This window comes from Nomascus leucogenys, chromosome 11 (genome assembly GCF_006542625.1).
Source record: "Nomascus leucogenys isolate Asia chromosome 11, Asia_NLE_v1, whole genome shotgun sequence".
NCBI lineage: Eukaryota > Metazoa > Chordata > Mammalia > Primates > Hylobatidae > Nomascus > Nomascus leucogenys.
In genome coordinates this window covers 56,604,246-56,611,468 of record NC_044391.1, presented here as the reverse complement: position 1 = coordinate 56,611,468, position 7,223 = coordinate 56,604,246, and the positions used below count along the sequence as shown (strand labels likewise).

Here is a 7,223-nt window from a genome sequence, read left to right as displayed (position 1 = left end):
ACTTGTGGCTGGGAGGAGTGGCTCATGCCTGTAATCCCAGAATTTTGGGAGGTTGAGGTGGGTGGATCACTTGAGGTCAGGAGTTCCAGACCAGCCTGACCAACATGGTGAAACCCTGTCTCTACTAAAAATTAAAAAAAGTAAAAAAAAAAAAATAGCCTGGTGTGGTGCCGCACACCTGTAATCCCAGCTACTGCAGAGGCTGAGGCAGGAGAATCACTTGAACCCAGGAGGCAGAGGTTGCAGCGAGCTGAGATCTCACCATTGCACTCCAGCCTGGGTGATAGAGCGAGACTCTATTTCAAAAAAAAAAAAGGAAGGATTCGTGAATTTGCATGTCATCCTTGCGCAGGGACTATGCTAATCTTCTCTGCATCTTTCCAATTTTAGTGTATGTGCTGCTGAAGCCAGCACCATATATATATATATATTTTGAGGCATAGTCTTGCTCTGTCACCCAGGCTGGAGTGCAGTGGCATGATCTCAGCTCACTGCAACTTCTGCCTCCTGGGTTCAAGCCATTCTCCTGCCTCAACCTCCTGACAGGCGCGCACCACCACGCCCAGCTAATTTTTGTATTTTTAGTAGAGACGGGGTTTCACCATGTTGGCCAGGCTGATCTCGAACTCCTGACCTTGTGATCTGCTCATCTTGGCCTCCCAAAGTGTTGGGATTACAGGCATGAGCCATCGCGCCTGGCCTCTTTCTGCGACTTCTTTGGGGTCTCTTAATGAAATGTCCCCTTCTGAATAAGGTCTTCCATGACCATCCTATTTAACTCTTCTTCCTTGTGCCTCGCTTCTCCCTAACATAAATGTACCATTTCAAATTGTGCAACATATAGCCCAGCACCCATGGCATGAGCCTGTAGTCCCAACAACTCAGGAGGCTGAGATGGGAGGATCCCTTGAACCCAGTAGTTGAAGTCCAGCCTAGACAACAGAGTGAAACCTCATCTCTAAAAAAGAATATATATATATAAAATAAATGATTCAACAAAGTGGAATTGTCCACTACCCTCTTTTTCCATTTTGTTGTTCTCCATAACACTTATCACCTAACCTACTATATAGTTTACTTTTTTTTTTTTTTTTGAAATGGGGTCTCACTCTGTCACCCAGGCTGGAGTGCAGTGGCAAGATCACGCAGCTCACTGCAGCCTTGATCTCCTGGGCTCAATCGATCCTTCAGCCTCAGCCCCTGGAGTAGCTGGGAATACAGGTGCATGCCACCACGCTCAGATAATTTTTTAATCTTTTTTAGAGATGAAGTCTTGCTCTGTTGCCCAGGCTGGTCTCAAACTCCTGGCTTCAAGCAATCCTCCTGCCTCTGCCTTCCAAAATGTTGGGATTACTGGTGTAAGCCACCCCCCACTGGCCCTAGCTTACTTATTTTTTTGGTTTATTGTCTGCTCCTACACATTACCCCACCAGCTAGAATGCAAGTTACATGAGGGTAAACATACTTGTCTGTTCTGTTCACTGCTTTACCCCAGTGCCTGGCCCACAGTTGGCATTCAATAAATAGTAATAGAATAGAATATAAACATTTACAAACATAGTTATTCATAATTATAGTCTTTTTTGTTTGTTTTTGAGACAGAGTTTTTGTTCTTGTCACCCAGGCTGGAGTGCAATGGCGCAATCTGGGCTCACTGCAACCTCCTTCTCCCAGGTTCAAGTGATTCTCCTGCCTCAGCCTCCTGGGTAGCCATGATTACAGGCGTGCACCACCACGCCTGGCTAATTTTTGTATTTTTAGTAAAGATGGGATTTCACCATGTTGACCAGGCTGGTCTGGAACTCCTCACCTGCCTCAGCCTCCCAAAGTGCTGGAATTACAGGGATGAGCCACGGCGCCTCGCCTATAGTCTTATTCTTTTTTAATAAAAAAATAAAATCATGACATATAAATTACTCTGCAACTTACTTTTTCATTTAACATGCCATTGTTATTTCTCCAGGTTAATGTATGTAGATCTAACGTTCCTTTTTTTCTTTTTTGAGACGGAGTTTTGCTCTTGTCACCCAGGCTGGAGTACAGTGGTGTGACCTTGGCTCATGGCAACCTCCTTCTCCCAAGTTCAAGCGATTGTCCTGCCTCAGTCTCCCAAGTAGCTGGGATCACAGGCGCTCACCACCATGCCCAGCTAATTTTTGTATTTTTAGTAGAGATGGCATTTCACCATGTTGGCCAGGCTGGTCTCGAACTCCTGACCTCAGGTGATCTGCCCGCCTCGGCCTCCCAAAGTACTGGGATTACAAATGTGAGCCTCTGTGCCCGGCCTAGTTGCATATTATTCCACAGTCTAGATGTACAATAATGTATTAACTCATTCCCCTATTGACAGATGTTATTTCTGACCATTGTAAAAAATTCTATAATAAGCATTCTTAAATATGTATCATTAGGTATTGGGCTGTGTTTTTATTTCTCTAGGAGAGGGTATATCCATGTTTAGTTTTACAGGATATTGCCAGAATACTTTCCAAAAGACTGTAACAATTCCAACTTCCACAACATCTGGTCCCTCTATGGCAGCTACCTAGGTTTGTTTTCAAGGTGTTTCACAACCTGGACACAAAGTACCTTTCCAGTTTTATATCTATTCTCTTCCATATTTCTTTCTTTGAATTCTGTTCCATGAAATCGATCCTTCAAAGATTTCTTATGTAACCTTTAAGACATTCTGCTAAGTGAAATAAGCTAGATGCAAACAGAAAAATATTGCATGATTCCATTTTATGAGGTACTAGAATAGTCAAGTCATAGAGACAGAAAGTAGAGTAGTGGTTACCAGCTGCTGGGCAGAGGAAATAATGGAGGTTATTGGTTTTTTAATTTATTTTAATTAAATTAATTAATTAATTAATTAATTTTTGAGACAGAGTCTTGCTCTGTTGCCAGGCTGGAGTGCAGTCGTATGGTCTTGGTTCACTGCAACCTCCACCTCCTGGGATCAAGCAATTCTCTGCCTCAGCCTCCCAGTAGCTGGGATTACAGGCACCCGCCACCAAGCCCGGCTAATTTTTTGTATTTTTAGTAGAGACAGGGTTTCACCATCTTTGCCAAGCTGGTCTTGAACTCCTGACCTCATGATCCACCCACCTTGGCCTCCCAAAGTGAGCCACCATGCCTGGACTATTTCCATTTTTTTGTAGAGATGGGGGTCTCACTATTTTGTCCAGGCTGGTGTCGAACTTCTGGCCTTAAGCCATCCAACCATCTTGGCCTCTCAAGTCCTGTGATTACAGTCATGAGCCATGGTGCCTGGCCAATCATAGAATTTTAAAGTTAGGTAGGGCCTGGCTGGGCATGGTGGCTAACGCCTGTAATCCCAGAACTTTGGGAGGCTGAGGCAGGCAGATCACCTGAGGTCGGGAGTTCAAGACCAGCCTGACCAACATGGAGAAACCCCGTCTCTACTAAAAAAACACAAAATTAGCTGGGCCTGGTGGCGCATGCCTGTAATCCCAGCTACTCGGGAGGCTGAGGCAGGAGAATCACTTGAACCCAGGAAGCGGAGGTTGCAGTGAGCTGACAGCGTGCCATTGCGCTCCAGCCTGGGCAACAAGAGCGAGACTCCATCTCCAAAAAAAAAAAAGTTAGCTAGGGCCCTAGAAAGCTCTGGTCTGAACCTCTCCCCTTTCCAGAAGCGACAGCTATAATCCATCCAGAGAGGGTACAGAGACTTGCAGAGTTCTCTCACTGATTAAAGCAAAGTCACAACAATAACTAATGTCTCTAATTCAGTCAATTGTCTTCCCCCCACAGCACAATTACCCCAACAGGCTGGAGAGCTAAGAATCAAGCGATCTTCTGCAACAATATCTGACTTCAAATGTGTCAGTTACTCCACAGGAAAAGGAGCCAACCATCCCCATGAACCAACCATACCACACTTTTTCCTCCTCATGGTCCTCGTAGAATATCTGGCACTGAGGTAGAGTCCTCGAGGTAGGACTGGGATGCAAGAGAGGCAGTACAACCAACTAGAGGAGTGGACTGTGGGTAAGAACATGGTTTAGAGTCTCCTGTGTGCAAACGTATGGCTGCTAAAATAGTTCTGTAGCCTTAAGTAAATTATTTAACTGCTCTAAACTCCACGTTGCTCATCTGTAAAATGGGTTTGATAATCATCTACTTCATAAGGATTTTTTTTTTTTTTTTTGAGACGGAGTCTCCTCTGTCACCCAGGCTGGAGTGCAGTATGCAATCTCGGCTACTGCAACCTCTGCCCTCTGAGTTCAAGCGATTCTCCTGCCTCAGCCTCCCAAGTAGCTGGGATTTCAGGTGCCTGCCACCGCGCCCGGCTAATTTTTTGTATTTTTAATAGAGACGGGGTTTCACCATCTTGGCCAGGCTGATCTTGAACTCCTGACCTCGTGATCCACCCGCCTCGGCCTCCCAAAGTGCTGAGATTACAGGTGTGAGCCACTGCACCTGGCCAGGATTTTTTTTTTTTTTTTTTTTTTTTTTTGAGACAGAGTTTCGCTCTTGTTGGAGCATGCTGGAGTGCCATGGCAGGATCTCAGCTCATTGCAACCTCCACCTCCCGGGTTCAAGAGATTCTCCTGCCTTAGTCTCCAGAGTAGTTGGGATTACAGGCACCTGCCACCACACCTAGCTAATCTTTGTATTTTTAGTAGAGACGGGGTTTCACCATGTTGGCTAGTCTGGTCTCGAACTCCTGACCTCAGGTGATCGGCCTGCCTCAGCATCCCGAAGTTTTGGGATTACAGGCATGAGCCACCATGCCCAGCTACTTCATAAGGATTATGAATAATACAAATGTATTAAATAATATATTTAAAGATTTAGCACCGTGCCTGGCACATAATAAGTGGTCAGTAAATGTTAGTATTATCATTAAGCCACCAAGCCAATGACAACCCACTGACTGTGATGCCAGGCACAGTAAATGTGTGAATAACTCTCCTTGAGGAATAAAAGGACAAGCCTTCACTTCTTCCAGATATAAGGCTTAACACCTGGGATTCCACCAGAAATTCACCTTCCGTCAGAGTACACTGTAGCTCTATAATTTGCATTGTGTTGTTTAATTTTTTATTTTATCTTATTTTTATATACAGACTGGGTCTCGCTGTGTTGCCCAGGCTGGAATGCAGTGGCTATTCACAGGCACAATCACTGCACACTACAGCCTCGAACTCTTGGGCTCAAGCATCCTCCTGCCTCAGCCCCTGGGGTAATTGGTACTACAGGCACATGCCACAGCGCCCTTGTATTGTATTGTTTTATATGTTTCTTTGATTCTACTCCGACTATTAGAAAAATTCCTGGGTGGCTGGGCACGGTGGCTCATGCCTGTAATCCCAGCACTTTGGGAGGCCAAGGCAGGTGGATCATCTGAGGTCCAGAGTTCGAGACCAGCCTGGCCCATATGGCGAAACCCTGTCTCTACTAAAAGTACAAAAATTGGCCAGGGGTGGCAGGCGCCTGTAATCCCAGATACACGGGAGGCTGAGGTGGCGGCAGGGAGAACTGCTTGAAACCAGGAGGCGGAGGTTACAGTGAGCCAAGATCACACCACTGCACTCCAGCCTGGCGACAGAGAGAGACTCCGTCAAAAAAAAAAAAAAAAAAGGCCGGGTGCAGTGGCTCACGCCTGTAATCCTAGCACTTTGGGAGGGCAAGGTGGGCGGATCACGAGGTCAGGAGATCAAGACCATCCTGGCTAACACGGTGAAACCCCGTCTCTACTAAAAATACAAAAAATCAGCTGGGCGTGGTGGCGGGCACCTGTGGTCCCAGCCACTCGGGAGGCTGAGGCAGGGGAATGGCGTGAACCCGGGAGGCGGAGCTTGCAGTGAGCCGAGATTGAGCCAGTGCACTCCAGCCTGGGGGACAGAGAGAGACTCCGTCTCAAAAAAAAAAAAAAAGAAAAATTCCTGGATAAGTTTGGAATCTCTCCTTGGAGGGCTCCTAAGGACATAATTTTCGGAGATGAGGGAAAAAATCCCTTTAGGATAATTAAGGTAATAGGTGTCTCTGCCCTAAGCGGAGTCAGGGATCAGGAAACCAAGGGATAGGGGAAAAGCCAAGCTTCATCAAAATCATTCCCTATTGTGAAATCCTTGCATTCAGTAAACTTCTCTTTTCTCATTTTGTAACGGCTCGTTTCTTTCCTTTCCTTTTCTTTCTTTCTTTCTTTCTTTTTTTTTTTCGAGATGGAGTTTCACTCTTGTTGTCCAGGCTGGAGTGCAATGACGAGATCTCGGCTCACCTCAACCTCTGCCTCCCGGGTTCAAGTGAGTCTCCTGGCTCAGCCTCCCGAGTAGTTGAGATTACAGGCATGCTCCACCACGCCCCGCTAATTTTGCATTTTTTTTTTTTTTTTTTTTTTTTTGAGAAGGAGTCTCGCTGTGTCACCCAGGCTGGAGTGCAGTGGCGCGATCTCAGCTCACTGCAAGCTCCACCTCCCGGGTTCACGCCATTCTCCTGCCTCAGCCTCCCCAGTAGCTGGGACTACAGGTGCCCGCCACCCACGCCCGGCTAATTTTTTGTATTTTTAGTAGCGACGGGGTTTCACCATGTTAGCCAGGATGGTCTTGATCTCCTGACCTCGTGATCCGCCTGCCTCGGCCTCCCAAAGTACTGGGATTACAGGTGTGAGCCACTACGCTCGGCCTGTATTTTTTTTTTAGTAGAGACGGGGTTTCTCCATGTTGGTCAAGTTGGTCTCGAACTCCCGACCTCAGATGATCCGCTCGCCTCGGCCTCCCAAAGTGCTGGGATTACAGGCTTGAACCACCGCGCCCAGCCACAACGGCTTATTTCTATTGGAAAACCCCAGATCTTACTCCCTATAAACCCTCCCTTATTCTAATCCCTTTCCCCGTTTGTCCCCCAAACCCCATCTCCAAAGCCGATTTCACGTTGAGCTCAGGTTGGCTTTTACAAACTGACTTCTCATGTTCCTCAGGCCCAGCAAAGCCTGGAACTCCACCTTAGGGAGATTGTTATTGCAACTATCAACTCCTGGCAGCCTTGGTTTATGTAGTTAACACGTTGGGCCTTTCTTGGCTCTACTCTATGGTTGTGCAGACTTTCTGTGAGGATACTGAAGTGACCTGCGCGTGCATGAGGGAAGGGCTAGCCACAGAGATCATGGACCTAATTGGGGCGCTGAAAATAGGGATTAGGGCAGGATTCCGGTTAGAAAGCGTCAGTGTTAAAGGCTAAGGAGACACAGCGCCCCC

The 7,223-nt window shown here is 46.7% G+C and overlaps 1 non-coding gene across 1 annotated transcript; it reads right to left on the bottom strand.

The window, feature by feature from the left end:
- Positions 1-307: 307 nt before the first annotated feature.
- Positions 308-414, bottom strand: LOC115837472. The gene has a single exon (XR_004032504.1). It is a non-coding gene; the product is annotated as a U6 spliceosomal RNA (small nuclear RNA).
- Between the last annotated feature and the right edge of the window lie 6,809 nt (positions 415-7,223).